The sequence below is a fragment of the Tamandua tetradactyla genome, chromosome Y (genome assembly GCF_023851605.1).
Source record: "Tamandua tetradactyla isolate mTamTet1 chromosome Y, mTamTet1.pri, whole genome shotgun sequence".
Lineage (NCBI taxonomy): Eukaryota > Metazoa > Chordata > Mammalia > Pilosa > Myrmecophagidae > Tamandua > Tamandua tetradactyla.
This window is the reverse complement of record NC_135354.1, coordinates 8,104,008-8,128,349: the sequence shown is the minus strand read 5'-3', so window position 1 is coordinate 8,128,349 and position 24,342 is coordinate 8,104,008.

The following is a 24,342-nucleotide window of genomic DNA, read 5'->3' as shown; positions in this document are numbered from 1 at the left end:
GCTTGTCCCATTCTCCCTTGCGTTTTCCCACAGAACTAATTATTCTTATTCTCCAGGAAACAAAGGGGAAGGGAGAATTTCTAAATTTTCATGTTTCCTAAAACCCTTTCTTAGTCAAAATATATGAATATTGATTGCATCTTATGATAGCAAAAATTACATGGGTTTTTAAATTACAGTAATCACCCAAAAGAGTGGAAGGATATTTACAAAGACTGATTTGTGATGGATACTTCATTAAAGTAAGAAAAAAAAGGGAAGAGGAACTTATGAAGAGCACAGGACCAGAGATAGCTGTGATTTGATTTACATAAGTAAATTACAGTGTATAATTCATAAAATAGAAATTGGGGATCAAATTATCTTTTAGGTGCCTTCACGACTCAGCCTTCTTTATTAAGTATTTTTCCATCAGCCTGCATTTCCCTTCCTTACTTAAAACTTACTTAAAGTTAGGAAAATTGTTCTCAAGCAATGCTAACCCCACCATCACATTTGCTTTCTCTGATCTGCCAATTGCTTTCCTAGGCATCCAGTTTAAATCCTTCATTTTTTCCATTTTTCTCAAATCTAAAGTTTATCAAAGCCCTGTTTTCAAATTATGAAATGCATATTCCTGTACTACTCTAGAAACAGTCAACATAGACTTAGGAAATAAAGACTTCCAAGTATTAATCTATCTTTGTATGCATTTTCAGCAGCACATAAAGAAAAAACAACATATCAAAAATTACACTCTGTTTGAACTGACATAGGGTAAATTACAACCAAGATATGCTTTAAAGGTTTTTGTTTTTGCTTTATTGCATGTGTTTCCTTTAGCAATGTAAAAAAATGAAAAATTACAAAATAAATACAAATGAAAAGAATTGACAAAAGAAATAATTGTCCACATATAAATTAAGGCAATAAAAAGGTTTATTGGGAGAGAAAAGCTGTTCATGAGGAGGGAAATATCAAAAGAAAAAAGAGTGCCTCAAAGCCATCATTTCACAGTTGTTTATAAAATCATTTAGGACATTTACAATTAGGGATTAAAATGACTATCTGACATTAAAGTTTCCTATTACGTAGGTGGGTTTTGCAAAGAGAGAGCAGATACACATTTATTGGTATGGTAGGCTTGTCAATTCTGATAAGCTCTCCTTACTGGCCTAAAACTGTCTTATCATTTTATTTAAATTGCAATTCTGTAGGGTATGTTCCATTGTTCCATTTTCTCAGAAAGCCACTGCAGGTTTTAGCCATAAGCCCCACATAGTATCTTTTTCTAGCACTAACACTTCTAGTACCATAGAGTCTTCTGCAAGTGGCTGCTAACTCTGTGGCCTGGAGCTTCTGAGCACTGCTTTTGTCTCAGGCTCAATTTTAAACTGGCAGCTTATTCTAGATAAGGAGTGCATTATCACAGCAACCACAGGAGCTCTCCTGGCACAGTGTTTTCTTCTTTGTGGTAAGGGATGCAAGATGCTAATATTTGCCTTTCTCTGGAGAAGAATGTCCCTGCACTGGATGCACAAAACTACTGAAGTGGCAGGTCCATGAATCTTCCTCACTTTATTTTCCATCCTTTGAACTGGTTGTATCTTACTGAGGCCTCCAGTGAACTAGTCACCTCTCTCTTGTTCAGTCTAATCAGCACATTGTCCCCAATGTGAAGGATGTGTGGGGCTGTTCATGTGGTCTAAGTTCCAATGCAGCACAGCCCAGGGACCACGGAACAGCCAGACAGAAGATTAATCAAGAGTTTTGATTAGGAGCTTATGGACAGAATGATTCTTCCCTGTGGTTGGGAAATGGAAGCCTGCACTCTGCCCAGAAATGAGAAAGTGAATGAGTGAGAGAGACAGAGAGAGAGAGAGAGAGAGAGAGAGAGAGAGAGAGAGAGAGAGAGAGAGAGAGGGAGAGAGTAGTCCTGTGAGGTCAGGAAGAGTGATCTATGCCCATATTTCCAGCCAGAGGGTCTGCTTATTACAGCCTCCCCAAAACATTCAGATACATGTAATTTGTATGGAAGCCAATCACAGAAAACATGACAAGGAAGTGGAAAAATGAAATAGGGAAGAGAAGATTAATAAAATAGTCATAAATGAAGAAGATAAATCCACTGAAGTTCAATTCTGATAGAAGCCCTCAGAGTGACTAAATAGATCATACCTCAGAATTGTCCAAATGAAGGGAGAGAAACCTGGAATATTCATCTAGCAACTCCAATCCTCATTAGTAGATACTTGCTTCTGGACATTAATAGCTACCCTCACACCTCCAGCCCATTCAGTCAGCTCCTGGCCCTGGCTGGGCATTCTTTCATGGATGGGAAATGCACTCAAGCAGAGAGATGCAAGAAACTATTAGTTTGTGTGAGGACTCTTTGCTGATAACCTCCTGGTAGGCTGCACTGATACAGGTAGGGGCTGACAGCATATCCTATAGACTTCTTTAAATGGAGGGATTTGGAGAAAGCACTCTGTGGAAGTGATACCTCAACTGTGATGATCCATACAAATATCTGAAAAGAATGATCAATTAATTCTAAAAGGGTAATTTATCATCATTTATCTTTTATAGTATATAAAATAAATAGTTAATCATTTAAAACATCATAGCTTGAGGTGAGTAGTTTTGTAATGCCTGCCTGGTTGCAGATATCTTTGCAACCTAGTCATGATGTGAGTTCCCTCCAGCTAGTGACCCACAGGAGCAAATGTGTAGTTGGGTATGTTAGGTTCATTATTCATTGTAGGAGAGGGAACACACACCATGGAAAACTGTGGGGCATCTCAGCAAGAGGGTGTTTAAGAAGACATTATAAAATTTGGATTTGTGTTTGGAGATTAGGGGGAGCGGTTAAAGAAGAGGGCTTTGCTCTGGATTGGATGCTGTTAAGAAATAAGAGAAATATTGATTGGTTATTGAAATAAACATTATCCAAAAGAAGGAGGGAAAATCTAGGCTAAAACTGTAATAGGTAAAGCAGCAGCAGTCACTTATGAGAGCGGGGCACAGGAGACATTTGGCATTTTGTGGTTGGAACAATGGTCATGTGTTGTCTGTGTTCAGACATGACTAAGAAATGTTTCTGTCTTCATCAATCATGGTCACCAAACATGGCAGGAGACCACCATCTATCCCTGAGTGGCCAGCCAGCTCCTGAATGTCAGTGCCCGTCTTTCCCTTCATTAAGGGTAGAAAAACAATATTTCAGATATAAAAGTCCCCCTCATAGACGGTAAGAGGGAGATTTTGGCTCTTGTGTATAGAATACTTATGAATAAAAGTTAATAAATTTTTAAAAACAGTCTCTTCAGAGTCCACTGTATTGCATGAAATCACATATATTCCATGCAACCAAAAGCATTTACTATGGAGCAGGAAATATATCACACATACAGTTAAAAGAGAAATTTGAAAAGAAGAAATTTTATAGCTATAGCAGCTAATCAGATAAATCATTCCATAATCTCTTCCCATAGTGAAAAACACTGAGGTAGATGATTGACACACCCATATCTACAATTTAGGAAGGATTCCTGGAAATAAAATGTGTAATAAAAAGTTGTCAAATAATGTTTTTTTCTTTTTACCATGTTAAGGATCTGAGTTTTAATTGTAAATTCAGATTCTTTGGCTAAGGATTGATAAGTAAAATTATTGTTTGTGTATATTCCTAAACAGTTTAAGTTCATGATATGAACTTTTTCCACTTTCAGAAAAATCTACATATAAATCAATGTAAGCTTTTGATATTCACTTCATGTATTTTTAAATTGTTTTGCATGATATGTAATGCATTTATATAAACTCTATCATTTTAAAGTTCTTTACTACCACCCTATATTCTATTTATTCCTTCATAATAGATGTAGGTGAATTTCAGAATAAAATATTAATCTATGATTTGGCAGAATTTTGCCATTCTGGATAAATTGTTTCTGAAAATGGAAGAGTCTTCCAGGGACATTCTGTAAGACATCTTTACTTTTTCTATCCAAAAGAGAAGAATCAGTTTCATTATGAAAATGAAAATATTGCTAAATAGGAATGAGATTCTCAACATCTGAGACATTTACAATTACCTTCAAAATAATAGACTCCTTTAGACAAATAAATATTTGTGCTCCTGTTATTCTATTACATTAAATTGAAATGAAAACAATATGAAATAAAATTAAAATTATGACAAAATTCATTATACTAACCAGAAACTTAGGCTCATAAAATATGGAATTTCTCTTGTACACTTGAGTATTAGAAAATATGAATGACACTAAGAGTTATAATTTATATTTTCAAAATTAAAATTTCTAACACCCTTATTAAAACCATATTTACAATGAGAGTTGGAAAAAATAGCAAATTATAATTTCTGAATCATCAAATTATTAGTTTCACTCCATTTTGCTTACTAAATCTATAAAAACATTAATTAATTTTAAAATATTTTTATTAGAAATATGTTTTCCAAAATTCTGTTTAACTTTGTTTCTCAGACAACGTAATCAGTTCAACCCATTTCCCAAGTATCCCAATTTGTTGAAATCTTGCTCTACTGTGGAGGGCTCAGATCTGTTGTATGGTTGATTTATATAGGAAGGTGAGTAGAAGTCACTTATTGCTTTCCCATACATCATGATACAGTGCCACTTAGAGGGAAGAACTGGCTTTTTACCTGTTATAGCCCAGTTGAGTCTCAGGTGTTTTACATAAACATGTTCTGTTCTATTATTCTGGCCAGATGAGTATTGTACTCAGCTGTGTGATTCTTTTGCTGGCTGTTATCCACTGCTTTACCCTTGCTTTAGCTGCTAGATCTGATCAGCCTCTGTAATTAGTCATGAAATGCCTCTTCTCCATCTGTCACTACCTCAATAATCAGATTTAGTGCCCAGTTGAGAAGAGACCTGCTGTGAATAAGAAATAATGGTAAATAATTAATAAGAAAATATACACTAAAAATGACCAGCTATAACACACACAGTTGAAGTAACTTTGTAAATCACATATTTGAGTGACCAGATGAAAAATCTTGGTCTACAGAAAAAGTTAAAAGCCTTGGTTTTACATGAAGGTCTCATTATTCATCTACATTCCCTAATTCTAATGTACAACAAGAATCATTTCTAGGGAAGAAGTATATAAGAAGAGGGTTACACATACCTCAGAGATACTACCTCTTGTCTGTATAAACAAATCATCACCCTCCCCACATTGGGAAGTACTATAACTATAACAGGTAGAGAGACAAATAAAAGATCATAGGCTTAAAAAATTGTAAGAAGAGGTCATTCGGTACTTCTTAATTCCCCTCTTCACAGTACTGAGAAAGAAGGAAAATGCATGTCACAGCGGTTAAGCATCTCTTAGGAACAGGGAATATTTTAGCAATTTTTATTCTATAAATTTCCATAATTACAATTTTCATCATTTATGCTTTATTGTGTGCCTAGACCAGAATACAAGTTGGGAACGATTACTTGTAATGAAATTTCATGCTTTGGAATCCTGCCATCTCATGAGTCATTTCTCTTATTTGAGTTTATTCCATAGTCCACAGAATTTCTTTATTCTAGGAGCACATTTAACTTTATCAAACATTCCCTGGCTCCAATAACATTAGTTCCAAATTAGTATTTCTGCTTCAATCCAATTTTCCATAATTTACACATTCACAAATAATGATCCATATTAATATAAATTGTAGGTAAAATAGTTGTTCTTAGAATCTACTTCTGAGTAAAGAACCAATGCTAGAGCTATTGAGAAACTTCATTCTTATTTAAAGAAGACTTCATGCAAGTTATGAAGACTAAAAAATATTAATATTATTATTATTTTCCTTAATGAAAATTTTACAGCATTTAAAGTAAAATTGTCTATTTATCAATATGGATATATATATTTTTAATTTTAACATCATGTCTTCTCCCTTAACTTTAATGAAATATTATCCATGTTTTAAAATATCTATCCATTTATATATACAAGAAAAGATTCTAAATATATAATATTATATCTTTCCTCAAATTACATACCTTTTCTGAAAGAAAATGTAATATCTACTTTTTGTTGTTACATAGCTATTGCTATATAACAGAACTATCTAAGTAATCATATGACAGCACTTCAGTTCTTGCTTGGGCTCAGACATACATCTGTAGTCAGCTGGGAGTTGGCTATATCAAATTGCCAATCTTTATTCAGCTTTATCATAAGTTTGGGAATAGGTTGGCTGGTCTAGAATGGCCTCAGGAGAAACGTTGTGGTGACTTGGCTCTCTTCCACCTGATTTCTCATCATTCTACAAACCACTGCAAGTTTTTTTCTCATGCAAATGGCAGATTTCTGAGGCAGACAGTAGAAGTACACAAAGGCTGTTAAGGCCACAGTTTGAAACTTGTGCAATATCACTTCCACAAAGTTCTATTTGCCAAGACCAACCAAGATTCAGAAGTTGGAGAAGTAGACATTTCCTTTTGAAAGAAGTTGCTAAAAAGTCATACTACTTTTGAAGAATTAGGTAAAAAAAATCGTAGACACTTTTGTAATTAATCTACCACATTGTCCATTAACATGTTATATAATTCTATTTCATTAACAATTGTATTGAAGCACCTAGAAATATAACAGGAATGCATAATACACCAAAATATTTGTTGATAGTTGATGTAAAACCCAATCCCAATAGGGGGACTACTCCTTAAATGGGAATTATACTGACTGCCATGCTCAACGTTAATTCCCATGAGGCTTCTAGCATACTTTAATGTAGAGGTCTGAAAGATATTTTTTTACAGACATCTCAGTATTTAATTTCCTGGTATAGGTTGGGTTTTGAAAAACAAGCATCTCAGTGAGACTTGGAGCAAGTAATGCATTTTATATTACTATCTGAAGGACAGTGTTTACTCAGGGAGATCATTCTTTCAGGCATAATGGTGGCTGCTCTTCTCTTTTTTTCCTGTGTTTCTTGTGTCTGGTTCTCAGGGTCATACTGAAATAACAATTAGATTTCTACATCTTAATCCCCCTTTTTCCTCTTCCTATCAAACAAATGATTAAAAAGTAAATTTTAAGTGACTTTGCCAATGTTATTTGCTTTGACATTGTACATTTTAAAACCATTAAAATGTATATTCCAGAGTTTTGAAGGTGTTTGTTTTCAAATGAATAACCAAGAGTGAGCAACAATTAATGAGCAATTAAAAGTTTTAATTAACATCTGATATCCCAACTCCAGGAAGACAAGATGTCACCAAGTTAGTCATGTCAGATCCAAGTAGGACCACCTCCAAGAAACAGTTACCATCAACTACTATTTATTTATCCATGATTGTGAAATTTTAACAGGTCTGGGGCCTCTTAAGAATGACTAGCCAATGAAGAATCTTAATGTTCCATTAGAATATTTTATTAATGTAACTCTATTAGTAGAGATCCTCAAACCAAATTCATGAAGCCCTAGGATTTGGTCCCTTAAGTTCAAGAATGTTAATTCAGCATTGGATCCATAGACTGTGGGGCGTTTTACTTAACTGTAAGCAGATCCTTTTTCAATGGTGAGATCTTGGTCCTAACCCCACCTGGAGGAAAAAATAGGATAGAGATCCATCTATAGAACTCAAAATAATTCATGAGAGGCATGATTTATTAAAAACATATATTCTGATTCTCTAGGAAAATCTGCTTAGAGTGCAGAAGCTCACTTTTTTCAAATTATTGCATTATTCATGTAATATTTCCCTTACTGCTGAGTTGGAAAATGTCTGCCTGTATTGGCATTTTTAGAAATGGAAAATAAATTCTGCTTTTCCTGAATTTTTAAATAGGCAAGTTACATTTAATTGTTTCTCACAGCAATGTTGGAGGGGAAAATTAATTTTGCTTTAAATTATTATTAACATTAAATACTGGTTTGTATTTGAATAGCCAAGTGCCTATCAAGAAGTTTGAAATTTCTGCAATATTTTTCATCTAGGTTTCTATGGTTTTTATAAACTAACATACATAGAGAATTAAAGGCAAATTAGTTTTTGTTGTAAGCCATCTAAAACCAGGAGTTAAATTTCAAAGATTTATACCACCAAGACTACCACACTATGAAAATATACCATGTGCAAATGTTAAGAGTAACCGTAAAGTCTTAATGTGAAAGAAGTAGAATCATTACATTTTATGGGCAAAGGTGTCTTAGAGATAATTTTGTCATAAAGCAGATTAAAAAAACTAAGACATGGTCTCATCCAAAGAAAAAAAAATTATTAGCAGGTCTAGGAATCAAACTTCAAGTCTTTCTTTGGTGTTTACTGAATGTTCATTCAGAAAAAAATGTGCTTCAAAATATTTTTAAAAGATAATTTTAGTTAAGAATTTCATTGTACAAAAATCATAAATGGTTGCTAAAGCTAGTGAGCAAAAATTTATAGAAAAAGTCTACATACTAGGGCCATTAATTTTGGGCTAGTCAGTGGCTCATCAGGCAGAGTCTCATCTGCTGTGCCAGAGACCTGGGTTCAATTTCTGATGTTTGCCCATGCAAGAAAAAAAGTGACATTAATTTCAAAGGAAGACATAGTAATTTGCAATGGGGAGATATGGCAGACACTACCTTAACCAAGTGAGCAAAGTAACATCTCCAAAATGGGTCTCAACTGATAGGATGTACTGAAAAAGCATCACTTCTTCATTTCTGTTAAAAAAAATTCAGATTCCTATCCTGAATCTGGAGATGAGGAAATATCAAACAAGGCCAAATTAAGGAACATTAAAAAAAAACAACTGGCCTGGACTCTTGAGAAAAGTCAAGATTAGTAAAAACTGAGAAATGCTACAAACTAAAGGAGAATAAAGAGACATGACAACTAAAAACAATGTGAAATCCTGGATTCAATCCTAAATAGAGGGAAAAAAATACCAATAAAGGAAATTATTGAGAAAATTGGCAAAATTTTATTATGAATTATCGATTAGATATCAGCATTATATTAATGTTAGCGTTCTTGATTTTCATAATTGTTTAGTGGAAATGTAAAAGAACGTCCTTTTACTTTGAATACACACTGAAGTATAATATCTACAACTTACCCTCCAATGTTTCCAAATGATTGATAGAAAGAAAAAAATAGGACAAAATATTAGCAATTAATGAACCTGAGTCACTGTATATGGGAGTCCTTTTTTATTATTTTCATTTTTTGTTAAGTTTGAATTTATCTGGAAAAAATTGCAAAAGGGAATCTCATTTTGTACATAGAATAAAGTTAATTTAGGTAAATATAGAAGTCTTGTTTATTTACACAATAACTTATGCTTCAGGGATCTCATAAAATTTTTCCTCAAAGGACAAAGTCTTTAAACTACACCTTCACGTTGTAAATAAATATCAATTCATTTCTACTTTAGAATCCTCAAATCTACAGAAAATTTGTGATGCAAGAGCAAAATTTTAAATGCCATTATTGTAAATTAAGGCAGATCATATCCTCAGCTTCCCAAAGGATAACATTTAAGACTAAATTCTTGTTAAAGTCTTCATTATAACAGAGGGAAAGAGAAGCAACAGAGCTTAAAAATCAAATCATCTTTGTTTGAGCGCCCCTCAGTGGCTTCATTTAGAATTTCACTTGGCAAATACAGGGGCAGCCCTAAATTTATGGCCCCGCAAAATTTAACTAGGGTGGACCACGGTGACTCAGCAGGCAAGAATGCTTGCCTGCCATGCCAGAGGACCCAGGTTCGATTTCTGGTGTCTGCCCATGTAAGAAAAAAAAATAGCTGTAGAAATAAAATAAAGCTAAGACTGCCTCTAATATGCTGACAGATATAGAAAGTCAATTCTTCAGGATTCTTTTGTATACCTGTAAAATATTAAAACTAGGCTACTTAGGACAGTATAAGTACACAGAAACTTCAAATTAACCCATCATGATCATTCTTTTCACATCAGAGCTCTAAAACAAAGCTATTTATTTGTTTTAAAGATGAAATTGTCTTTGAGAGAACAGAATTGGACTGTAAAAACTGATTGACAGGGCGGGCCATGGTGGCTCAGCAGGCAGTTCTCGCCTGCCATATCAGAGACTCAGGTCTGACTCCCAGTGCCTGCCCATGCAAGAAAAAAAAGAACACTTTGACAAATATTGTACTGCATAATAACTCGTTTTTCTTGCCTATGTTCTCACAGGCTGTATGTATTAGAGGAGCTCAGGTAAAAGTATAATACATTACATAACAATATGCATCTGTTTTCTAGTTCAGTAACTAATGTGTAATTAAATTCCTTATGTTAGCCACTCAAAAACAATGCCAGTTTAAGTATATGGAAAGATGCTGAGTTTCTATAGTGACTATACAAATAATATGTTTGAATCAGAGACAGTTTTTGAGGGTTTGATTTGTAAGAAAGAAGCAAAGTTAAGCGGAAAAATAAATTAGAAGATGGTACAGAATATATGGGATTTTAAAATTTCTCATTTGTTAGTAACCATTGTGTGTATGTGTTTGTGCATTTGTGCAAGGGTGCTTAGCATTCCTTTCTTCCCCTGGTGGGGGGAGGGGGCAGAGTATTTGACAGTCAGCTCCCAGATATGGTTCAATAAGAGGCAACAATACTCTAGTTTCCTGGCCACAGGGATTATTGAGCATCTGACACAGGATGGTAGCCAGCCTCCACCTTGTCCTCAGTGATTCCTGCCTTCTGGCTTCCTAACTCATTACATAAGTGTTGATTGGCATGATCGATAAAATGTTGCTGAAGTGATCATATTGCATTTTCAAGATTAGGCACTATATTAGTCTGTATTCTATCCACTTCTCTTCTTTTCTCTCTCTCTTTCTCTCCTTTTCTCATCACTTGCTCTTGGGGAAGTCGGCTACCAAGTTGTGAGTAGCCCTATGGAGAGGTCAGAGATTAGAAACAGAAGATACATTCATTTTTCCATTGCCACTCCTGGGTGCCACCTTCATGGTTTTAATCCTAAACACACTCTCACTTTCTTTGCCTGCTGAAATCTTAACTTTTCCATGCTCAGATCAAATACCTTATCTATATTGAAACTGAAGATACCACCTTCAGGTATTAAACAGAACCTAAATGGGGAAGGGAGGTAATAAAATAGCATATTAGGGCGGGCCGCGGTGGCTCAGCGGGCAAAGTGCTTGCCTGCTATGCCGGAGGACCTCGGTTCGATTCCCGGCCCCAGCCCATGTAACAAAAATGGAGAAACAGAATACAATAAAACAAGAAAATGTTTAAAGATGTTTCCCTTTCTTCCTTCCTTCCTTCCTTCCTTCTATCCTTCCTTCCTTCTCTCTGTCTTTCCTTATAAAAAAAAAAATAGCATATTATTAAATTAAAATGTTTTCACATTCTCTATTTTCATTCCTCCTCCTCTATTCATTTATACTAAAAAATATATATCTGAATGTATAAAAATATTAATAAAATATTTTTTGCAAATCAAAAAAAATAGAATGGAGTCTGCTTTAGAGTGCCATTGAAGGATCAGCTACCAGCCTGGAAGGAGAGCTGGAGCAGAAATCCCTTTCTGCTTTCAGCTGCATACCACATTTTCCAGCTTCAAATTACTGTGAAATTCCCTGAATCCATAGAAATGAAATAAATTACTTTCTTTCAGTTTCTAACCCTTGTTTTGTGTTATGAATTGTATACCTGTAGATCTTCCCTACTAAACAGCTTATACTTTTTGAACTCAGGAAATATTATTTTAGGCCCTAACACAGAGCTAATCAAACTGATACACTAATGTGAGCGAAGAGTTTTCTCTGGTCCATGATGAGATAAATACAGAAACTGGATTTGAAAATTTAAAACTTCTATAATTTCAATTTAACTTTTCTGTGGTATCCAAGCAAATAATCAGTAAAATTGCCTGTTTGAAAACTGTATAGGCCAATTTAAATGTTGCAAAATTTTTGTGATAAGTGCCTTAGTGATGCACATTGAAGCAATGTTACAAATCATAATATTTTAAGTTAGTCTGCCAGCTGTAAGCCAATAATGGAAAATAATAATCTAAGCATATGTAAACACTTCTTTATTTTTACAACTTGGTTACAAAACTTACTTCATAACTTATTTCTACAATTATTTATTTGATTCTGTTTTTTAAATTTTGTGTTTAACATTATCTAAATCAGGAAAGTAAACTTGTAATATTTATATTCACCTTTGCTATACACGTGGTGAAACACAAGCTTCAATGACTTTTGTTTTATTAAGACATGGTATGTTTTTATTAAAATCAGCAATAGTAGTACACAAAATGATAATAGAAGTGATTCACTAGAATTAAAATTAAAAATATTCACACATTTTTACTCAAACTCAATATATTTTCCTCATATGTTGATTTAAGTTTTGTAACTATGTTTGATGAAAATGTGTTAATAACAGACTAAATTTTCAGAAATATACTGTCTAGTGAAGCAAAGAGACCATCAAAACTTAAGTCAGATGTACATATAAAACATAAGTAAATATGATCAAAACAATCACTAAAATAAAAATGATGTAAGTCTTATAGGACCCGTTCTAGGTAGAATACTGTATTTCTAAAATTAAAAATGCCATCTACAATTGCTGAGACAGTAGCAAAAGATACTCATTAGAAAGGCTAAGATCTGAAAGATTAACAAAAACTAAATGCTTTGAAAAGGATGCACAGGAACTCAGACTGTCTTAAGCTGCTGGTTTGAATGTAAATTATGGCAACCACTGTGGAATTTTTTTGGCAGTTTCTTAAAAAGTTAAATGTATACCTACAATGTCACCCAGCCATTACCCTCCTAGAAAATTAAAACATCTGTCCATAAAAAGGCTTACATATATATATGGTCAACTTTATTTGTAATAGTCAAAATCTTAACCCAAATGGGTATCATCAGATTAGTGGTTAAACCATAAAATATCTAACCATGAAATAAAATACTAACCCTAAATAAAAAGGGATTGATTCATGATGCATGCAACAACATAAATCTATCTCAAAACCATTATTCTGAGTGATAGAAACCAGATTTAAAAGTAAATATGCTATGAGTCCATTCAGGAAAGTTTAATTAAACCAGCAATATAAATTAATTAAGTCTAGATAGATAGGTAGATAGCAATGATAGAGGATTGATAAGTTTTAGTGTGGAGCTCTCAAAAGTCTGGGACACAGGCTTTGTAAATTAAGGGCTAACATTTAGAGTGAGATCTTAAAATATAATCTTACACTTAAAATAGACAAGACTACTAAAGAAACAACTGATTTCAGATCTGGGGAAAGAAATGTACAAGATGGTCCTGGGTTATCTTGTCGTACCAGCTCAAGAAGAAGTGAGAAGCAATTAAGAATGACTAGCCTCGGCCCATGCCCCACAGCAGCCGACCCACCCGCCCTCCTTCTCCCCTCTCTTTCTCTGCCGGCCCACCGCGCAGTGCCCATGCCCCACAGCAGCCGACCCGCCCGCCCTCCTTCTCCCCCCTCCTCCCCCTCCTGCTCCGGCTGCACTCCAACCACCATGGTGCCCTCTTCCCCTGCCTTCACCGGCTCCTCCACCACCAGCCTCTACAGACTTGCTGCCCTCACCTTTCCTCCTCCAGAACAGCTACTGGGGGAGTGGAGATAATACAGAGCAGCTCCTGGAGCCACGAGGGAGATCAAAGGGATGGCGTACCCCATCCTGGAATGGCTGACTATCTGGGAGAACCAGCTCCAGTGAGATCACCAAGGGGCACGGGCATTCCTGGGTGGGATGGCAAGTGACCAGAGTCCCTCCCCTCCACCTTCCCAGGCCAGCTGGTAGAATTGGACAGGCGGTCCCCTTAGTCTGTGGTGGCTGGTGCCCCCACCACACGAGGCCCCCCGGAACAACTGAGATAGTTGGGTCGGAAATCCCCAGACTGCGGAGAACAGTGACCGGGGGATCCCTTCCAAACACGTGACTCCCCCATTGGCTGGGAATAGTGCACTCTCCCGGGCTGTAACAGCTGGCGCCCTCCCGCCACGCTTGGTGCTCCGGGCCGACAAGCTAATTCGGCCGGACGCTCTCCCGTGCTGTGGCGGCCAGCGACCCTCCCTGCATTTGGAACCCCAAGCTGGCTGGCATTCTTCCAAGACGCTTTGTCTGCCGAACATCCCCTACGGCGAGAATTTTCCAGAGTTAAAGGACCCACAGCAACTTTCACTGGTGTAACCCATACACAAACGTGTGCCACGAGCGCCACCAACTGGGCAGGATAAGAAAAACAGAACCCAGAGATTGCACAGAAAAATCTTTCAACCTGTGGGGTCGAACAACCAGGGAAATCTGACTAAATGCCCAGACGCCAGCAGAAGATAACGGATCACGCTCAGAAAATTGAACATATGGCCCAGTCAAATGAAGAAACCAATAGTTCAAATGAGATACAGGAGCTGAAACAACTAATGCTGAATATACGAACAGAAATGGAAAACCTTTTCAAAAACGAAATCGATAAATTGAGGGAGGACATGAAGAAGACATGGGCTGAACATAAAGAAGAAATAGAAAAATGAAAAAACAAATCACAGAACTTATGGAAGTGAAAGATAAAGTAGAAAAGATGGAAAAAAAATGGATACCTAAAATGACACATTTAAAGAAACAGAAGATAGAATTAGTGATTTGGAGGATGAAACATCTGAATTCCAAAAAGAAACAGAAACTATCTGGAAAAGAATGGAAAAATTTGAACAAGGTATCAGGGAAATCAAGGACAATGTGAACCGTACAAATATACATGTAGTGGGTATCCCAGAACGAGAAGAGAAGGGAAAAGGAGGAGAAAAACTAATGGAAGAAATTATCACTGAAAATTTCCCAACTCTTATGAAAGACCTAAAATTACAGATCCAAGAAGTGCAGCGTACCCCAAAGAGATTAGACACAAATAGGCGTGCCCCAAGACACTTACTAGTTAGAATGTCAGAGGTCAAAGAGAAAGAGAGGATCTTGAAAGCAGCGAGAGAAAAACAATCTGTCACATACAAGGGAAACCCAATAAGAATATGTGTAGATTTCTCAGCAGAAACCATGGAAGCTAGAAGACAGTGGGATGATATATTTAAGTTACTAAAAGAGAAAAACTGCCAGCCAAGACTTCTATATACAGCAAAATTGTCCTTCAAAAATGAGGGAGAAATTAAAACATTCTCAGACAAAAAGTCACTAAGAGAATTTGTGACCAAGAGACCAGCTCTGCAAGAAATACTAAAGGAAGCACTAGAGTCAGATACAAAAAGACAGAAGAGAGAGACATGGAGAAAAGTGTAGAAAGAAGGAAAGTCAGATATGATATATATAATACAAAAGGCAAAATGGTAGAGGAAAATATTATCCAAACAGTAATAACTCTAAATGTCAATGGACTGAATTCCCCAATTAAAAGACATAGACTGGCAGAATGGATTAAAAAACAGGATCCTTCTATATGCTGTCTACAGGAAACACATCTTAGACCCAAAGATAAATATAGGTTGAAAGTGAAAGGTTGGGAAAAGATATTTCATGCAAATAACAACCAGAAAATAGCAGGAGTGGCTATACTAATATCCAACAAGTTAGACTTCAAATGTAAAACAGTTAAAAGAGACAAAGAAGGACACTATATACTATTAAAAGGAACAATTAAGCAAGAAGACATAACAATCATAAATATTCATGCACCGAACCAGAACGCCCCAAAATATGTGAGGAATACACTGCAAATACTGAAAAGGGAAATAGACACATATACCATAATAGTTGGAGACTTCAATTCACCACTCTCATCAATGGACAGAACATCTAGACAGAAGATCAATAAAGAAATAGAGAACCTGAATATTACTATAAATGAGCTTGACTTAACAGACATTTATAGGACATTACATCCCACAACAGCAGGATACACCTTTTTTTCAAGTGCTCATGGATCATTCTCAAAGATAGACCATATGCTGGGTCACAAAGCAAGTCTTAACAAATTTAAAAATATTGCAATCATACACAACACTTTCTCGGATCATAAAGGAATGAAGTTGGAAATCAATAATAGGTGGAGTTCCAGAAAATTCATAAATACATGGAGGCTCAACAACACATTCTTAAACAACAAGTGGGTCAAAGAAGAAATTGCAAGAGAAATTAGTAAATACCTAGAGGCAAATGAAAATGAAGACACAACATATCAAAACTTATGGGACACAGCAAAGGCAGTGCTAAGAGGGAAATTTATTGCCCTAAATGCCTTTATCAGAAAAGAAGAAAAGGCAAAAATGCAGGAATTAACTGTCCACTTGGAAGAACTGGAGAAAGAACAGCAAACTAATCCCAAAGCAAGCAAAAGGAAAGAAATAACAAAGATTAGAGCAGAAATAAATGAAATTGAAAACATGAAAACAATAGAGAAAATCAATAAGACCAGAAGTTGGTTCTATGAGAAAATCAACAAGATTGATGGGCACTTAGCAAGATTGACAAAAAGAAGAAGAGAGAGGATACAAATAAATAAGATTAGAAATGAAAGAGGAGACAGAACTACTGACCTCACAGAAATAAAGGCGGTAATAACAGGATACTATGAACAACTTTACGCTAATAAATACAACAATTTAGAAGAAATGGACAGGTTCCTGGAAAGACATGAACAACCAACTTTGACTCAAGAAGAAATAGACGACCTCAACAAACCAATCACAAGTAAAGAGATTGAATTAGTTATTCAAAAGCTCCCTAAAAAGAATAGTCCAGGACCAGACGGCTTCACATGTGAATTCTATCAAACATTCCAGAAAGAATTAGTACCTACTCTCCTCAAACTGTTCAGCATAAGAAGTGGAGGGAAAACTACCTAATTCATTCTATGAAGCCAACATCACCCTCATACCAAAACCAGGCAAAGATATTACAAAAAAAGAAAACTACAGACCAATCTCTCTAATGAATACAGATGCAAAAATTCTCAATAAAATTCTAGCAAATCGTATCCAACAACACATTAAAAGAATTATACATCATGACCAAGTAGGATTCATCCCAGATATGCAAGGATGGTTCAACATAAGAAAATCAATTAATGTAATACACCATATCAACAAATCAAAGCAGAAAAATCACATGATCATCTCAATTGATGCAGAGAAGGCATTTGACAAGATTCAACATCCTTTCCTGCTGAAAACACTTCAAAAGATAGGAATACAGGGGAACTTCCTTAAAATGATAGAGGGAATATATGAATAACCCAAGCTAATATCATCCTCAATGGGGAAAAATTGAAAACTTTCCCCCTAAGATCAGGAACAAGACAAGGATGTCCACTATCACCACTATTATTCAACATTGTGTTGGAAGTTCTAGCCAGAGCAATTAGACAAGAAAAAGAAATACAAGGCATCAAAATTGGAAAGGAAGAAGTAAAACTATCACTGTTTGCAGACGATATGATACTATATGTAGAAAACCCAGAAAAATCCACAAAATTACTAGAGCTAATAAATGAGTACAGCAAAGTAGCAGGCTACAAGATCAACATTCAAAAATCTGTAGCTTTTCTATACACTAGTAATGAACAAGCTGAGGCAGAAATCAAGAAACGAATCCCATTTACAATCGCAACTATAAGAATAAAATACCTAGGAATAAATCTAACCAAAGAGACAAAAAACCTATATAAAGAAAACTACAAAAAACTGTTAAAAGAAATCACAGAAGACCTAAATAGATGGAAGGGCATACCGTGTTCATGGATTGGAAGACTAAATATAGTTAAGATGTCAATCCTACCTAAATTGATTCACAGATTCAATGCAATACCAATCAAAATCCCAACAACTTATTTTTCAGAAATAGAAAAACCAATAAGCAAATTTATCTGGAAGGGCAGGGTGCCCCGAATTGCTAAAAACATCTTGAGGAAAAAAAACGAAGCTGGAGGTCTCGCGCTGCCTGACTTTAAGGCATATTATGAAGCCACAGTGGTCAAAACAGCATGGTATTGGCATAAAGATAGATATATCGACAAATGGAATTGAATAGAGTGCTCAGATATAGACCCTCCCATCTATGGACATTTGATCTTTGATAAGGCAGTCAAGCCAACTCACCTGGGACAGAACAGTCTCTTCAATAAATGGTGCCTAGAGAACTGGATATCCATATGCAAAAGAATGAAAGAAGACCCATGTCTCACACCCTATACAAAAGTTAACTCAAAATGGATCAAAGATCTAAACATTAGGTCTAAGACCATAAAACAGTTAGAGGAAAATGTTGGGAGATATCTTATGAATCTTACAACTGGAGGTAGTTTTATGGACCTTAAACCTAAAGCAAGAGCACTGAAGAAGGAAATAAATAAATGGGAGCTCCTCAAAATTAAACACTTTTGTGCATCAAAGATCTTCATCAATAAAGTAGAAAGACAGCCTACACAATGGGAGACAATATTTGGAAATGACATATCAGATAAAGGCCTAGTATCCAGAATTTATAAAGAGATTGTTCGACTCAACAACAAAAAGACAGCCAACCCAATTACAAAATGGGAAAAAGACTTAAACAGACACCTACCAGAAGAAGAAATACGGAAGGCCAAGAGGCACATGAAGAGATGCTCAATGTCCCTGGCCATTAGAGAAATGCAAATCAAAACCACAATGAGATATCATCTCACACCCACCAGAATGGCCATTATCAACAAAACAGAAAATGACAAGTGCTGGAGAGGATGCGGAGAAAGAGGCACACTTATCCACTGTTGGTGGGAATGTCAAAGGGTGCAACCACTGTGGAAGCCAGTTTGGCAGTTCCTCAAAAAGCTGAATATAGAATTGCCATATGACCCAGCAATACCATTGCTAGGTATCTACTCAAAGGACTTAAGGGCAAAGACACAAACGGACATTTGCACACCAATGTTTATAGCAGCGTTATTTACAATTGCAAAGAGATGGAAACAGCCAAAATCTCCATCAACAGAAGAGTGGCTAAACAAACTGTGGTATATACATACAATGGAATATTATGCAGCTTTAAGACAAGATAAACTTATGAACCATGTAATAATATGGATGGACCTAGAGAATATTATGCTGAGTGAATCCAGCCAAAAACTAAAGGACAAATACTGTATGGTCCCACTGATGTGAACGGACATTCGAGAATAAACTTGAAATATGTCATTGGTAACAGAGTTCAGCAGGAGTTAGAAACAGGGTAAGACAATGGGTAATTGAAGCTGAAGGGATACAGACTGTGCAACAGGACTAGATACAAAAACTCAAAAATGGACAGCACAATAATACCTAATTGAAAAGTAATCATGTTAAAATACTGAATGAAGCTGCATCTGAGCTATAGGGTTTTTTTTTGTTTTTGTTTGCTTGTTGGTTTGTTTGTTGTTGTTGTTTTTTACTATTATTACTACTTTTATTTCTTTTCTTTATATTAACATTTTATATCTTTTTCTGTTGTGTTGCTAGTTCCTCTAAACCGATGCAAATGTACTAAGAAACAATGATCATGCATCTATGTGATGATGTTAAGAATTACTGAGTGCATATGTAGAATGGTATGATTTCTAAATGTTGTGTTAATTTCTTTTTTTTCTTTCCGTTAATAAAAAAATAAAAAAAATAAATAAATAAAAAAGAATGACTAGCCTCATTTCAAATAAAGGCAAAAGCTAAATTATAGAGGCTCCTGTTGTTAAAAATACAGCAGTCAGCTTCAACAGTGAGAATGATTAGAATGGATTGATACTCATCAAATGTGTTGAAACCCAAGAGCCAATATTATTTTTATGAAAAATGAAATGACCAGCTTCAGAAGATAATGAGGAATCAGTTCATAACTTTGTAAACTGAAAATTAATAGGAAATAATCAAGTATTAACCACTCCTACAGTGAAAAAATGAAATCTTGGCATTAAGTATCAACAGCTGCTAACATTACAAAGAGGGAGATATCATATATTTTGTCTCTTATAGTTTTGTCCGATAATACCTTTAGTTTTCCAAAAGAGTAGAATCTGAGTCTGATTAAACTCCTGGATCCAACTAGTGATTTTCAGATAGTACAGAGGATAGAGGCAAAATACAGACTGTGGAAAACTCTCTAAGTCAAATACCCAAGTTTTTCAAGATACAAATTGCCAGGAAAAAAATATATGTGAAGTCTTGAAGTCTTTTTAATCCTTGAATAAGACTTAAAAATATATATCAACTTTTTAAACGGACATAATTAAGTTATATTGCTTAGAGGCACACATTGGTATCATGAAAATTAAGTTAAAAATTAAAGAATAGGGAATTATTTATTATATGAACTCAGGATAATTGTTGTTTATGGAAGAAAGGAAGGACTCATTATGGGACAGGACATTTGGAAGTGTTTCTGAGAAGGTTAGTAATGTTTTTTCTTGTTTGTTGGTGATTTGCCTTTTTATAACTCTTTATACATTTGTCTCATGGATTTTTCTGTTTGTCTCATTTGAAAATAAAGATATTTAAAAAGTAAGAGGCAAAGGAGGTGGATGAGAAGGAGAAGAAGGAGAGGAAGAGGAAAAGGGAAAGACGGAAAGAAGATCCATACAGAAGGGATTCAAAGATCCAGATTTCACTTTTTATCAAAACTACTTAAAATTAAAATATAATTTTACATATTAAATTAATGAACTGTCCACTAATGAAGGACAGAAAATGAGTTTTGAAGTTCCTCAACTTTGCTTCATTTTGAAGGGATTACTATAAGTCTCTTCAATTACTAACAGCATACTTCTTTGAGCCTGCTTTCTCTATTCTGTTATTAAAATAAAATTTTAAAATCATTTATAATATTTGTGGTGCATACAGTATTGTTGTCAATCTAACTTAAATTAGATAAATTAACAATGAAAAAGCAAAATTTTCATTTGATATATGAAAAATTGTAAATTTTGATATGACAAATTCATTCAGGTTGTTTATATAGGCATTTGGGGGAATGCTGTTTCCCTTGTTTTTCATTCATTATGTTTTTAGAACAACAAAAGTTGTAATGTAATAATGACTCTATATTAATCACATATACAGGGTTTCACTGTTTATTGTGTATAATCTAATTGTTGTTTTGCATTTGCCTATGTATTATGTGTTTTTAGTTATATACATTAAAAGGAAATTTTATCATGTGCATAATCCTAAACAAAATATTTGGGGGTTCATTTCATAAAACTTTGCTTTTGTATTTCATTTTTTTCTAATAATCTGCTTTTATTTTATTTTAAAAGAATATTGCTTTCCATTTAATTGAAAATTAGAAAGCCTATTATTAGTTCTGGAAAGATGGCTGAACAGAGCAGCTTGAGATCAGTCCTGCTCCAAGGAAAGGTTAGAGAATGGACGAGAAGGTGACTGAGATGGTGATTTAGGACTGCTTTTGCAGCTGAACTGGGAGATCCTTCTGCATCACATAGGGTGGTCCTGGTTGCAGAGGCTGAGGAAGTGTGAGGCAGAAATCTGGAGCCTAAAAGCGAAGCCTGAACCCACAGGGGTTCATGGACAGGGAGATGGAGACTAGGAAGTAAGCCAAGCAACATTCTTTGCATGCGCTACTCTTACCAGCTCAGCCCCATGACCCAAGGCTCACCCCACACCCCATGCACATGAACCCTGTCACCCACCACTCCTCCCTGCACTCCAAACACCCCCACCTTACACCCTTGCCCCAAATGCAGCCCAAGCCACCTCTCCTCCAACTGCACTGAGCATTATCTCCCCTTTTCTGCCCCCTGAAGTCTGTCATGAACACATAAAGGCTGCTGGTGCTTACCTCCAAACCGAGGTTGCACTTGCACCCTTTCCCCACTGTCCAGAGTGTCCTAAAGCCTCACCCCATCCCTCCTGATCTCTGGCCATCAGTTTATGGAATCCCTAGAACTGGTGCATGCACTCAACCCCCCAGTCATGCCCTTCAACTCTGGGAACATCAGTGTATGGCACTCCTAGACCCTCTGGCATGGGCACGACCCTCAGTCACATTTACGAGCTCTGGGAAAGTGGTGACTTGCATGCTGGGTCACATCCACCCCAAGCCCATGAAAGCATAATACTGGCTTGCTGTCATAGCTCTGTGCATGTGCACAAAGGGCCTTGTACCCTAATCAGTGCACACCAGGGTTGCACTCTTATAGACCTGTACAACTGCACAGTATCCTCCCTGGCCACTGGGAGCCCACTTTCACAAGCACAGCATAACAGTCCCTGTATCTATCCTGCAATGCATCACTGACCATTGGGCCCCACCTCTAAATACTGCTACACATCCATCCCACAAACACAAGGCTTTAGCTATTGAAGGAAATCAACTCCCAAAGTAAATCAATCAAGATATGTACATGCAACAAAAACAACAGAAGATCACTTAGTGTATCACAATGCAGACAGATATAGCCCAGCCTAACAACCAAATTAAAACACCAGAGAAGACACAGACATTGGAACAACTAGTCAAAGATGTTCATATAATTTGACTTAATAAAATAAGTGGGATGGCTAATGACATAAAGGAGATTAAAGGAGACCAAGAAGACATAAGAAGAGACTAAAGAGGAATTTTAAAGTAAAAATAGAAAAATAGCAGATATCACAGAGTTTTAAAACTTTGTTGACCAAATAAAAAGCATTGTAGAGGCACACAACAGTAGATTTGAAAAGATAGAAGAAAGAATAAATGATGACATAGCAGACAGAATAACTGATTTCAAACACTCAAAGAAGCAAATGGCAAAAAAAAGATGGAAAGTTTGAATTGGATCTCAGGGAAATGATAGACAAAACGAAGTGCACAAATATAAGAATCATTAGTGTCCCCAAAGGAGAAGAGGAGAATAAAAGCCTAGGAAGAGTAGTTGTGGATATAATGGGGAAAGACTTCCCAACCCTTATACAGGACATAAATATCCAAATCAAAGAAGCCAAATGAACTGCAAACAGAACAAATCCAAATAAGCCTTCCCCAAGACACATTCTAATCAATCTGTCAAATGTAGAAAAGTTGGAAGTTCTGAAAGGAGCAGTTGAAAAACAATCAAGCAAAGCCACATATGACTGAGTCCAGACTACACAACAGGCACCATGGAAGTGAGAAGGCAGTGGTATGGTGTATTTAAGATCTTGAAAGAGAAAGACTTCCAGCCAAGAATTCAGAACCCTGCCAAATTGTCCTTCAAAACTGAGGGAAAGATTAAAATTTTCACAAACAAATAAATCCTGAAGGAATTTGTTAACAAGAGACTGGCCCTACAAGAAATTCTAAAGGGAGTTCTGCCAGTTGAGAAAAAAAAAGACTTAAAGTAAGGGTAACTTAAAGGATAAAAAGAGAATGAGGGGAAATATATGTATTTCTGACAAATAAACTAACAAAGTTAAGATGGTGGGTTCAAGAAACACCTTTTCAGTAATAACTTTGAATGTTAACAGAATAAACTTACCAAGTAAAAGACACAGACTGGAAGAATGGATTAAGAAATATAATCCAGCTATATGCTGCTTACAAGAGACTCATTTTAGACACAAGGATAAAAGTAGATTGAAAGCGAAAGGATGGAAAAAGATTTTCCACAAAAGTTGTAATAAAAATAAAACAGGAGTAGCTTTATATGAATCAAAATACACTTTAAATTTAAAGATATAAGAGACAAAGAAGGACACTATATGCTAATTAAAGGGATAATTCACAAGGGAGATATAACAATCATAAATGTATATGCTCGCAATCAAGGAGCTCCAGAGTACATGAGACAGACATTGGCAAACTGAAGGGAGTGATAGATGTTTCAACAATAATATTAGAATATTTCAACACACCCCTCTGCTCTATTGATAGAACAACCAGACAGAATATCAACAAGGAAATAGAGAATTTAAACAATTTGATAAATGAATTAGACCTAACAGGTATATAGAGATCATTACCCCTAAAACACCAGGATATACATTTTTCTCATAGAACATTCTCCAGAACAGATCATATCCTGGGACACAAATAGGTCTTCATAAATTTTAAAACACTGAAATAATTCAAAGCTCTTTCTCTGATTGCAACAGAATGAAGCTGGATCTGAATAACCACCAAAGAATGAGAACACTCACAAATACATGGAGATTAAGTTACACACGCTTAAACAGCCAGTGTGTCAAAGAAGAAATTGCTAGAAAAATGAGTAGCTATCTAAAGATAAATGAAAATGAGAATACAACGTATCAGAACTTATGGGATATGGCAAAGATTGTGCTGTGAGGGAAATTTATTGCTCTAAATGCGTATATTAAAAAACAAAAAAGAAAAAATCAA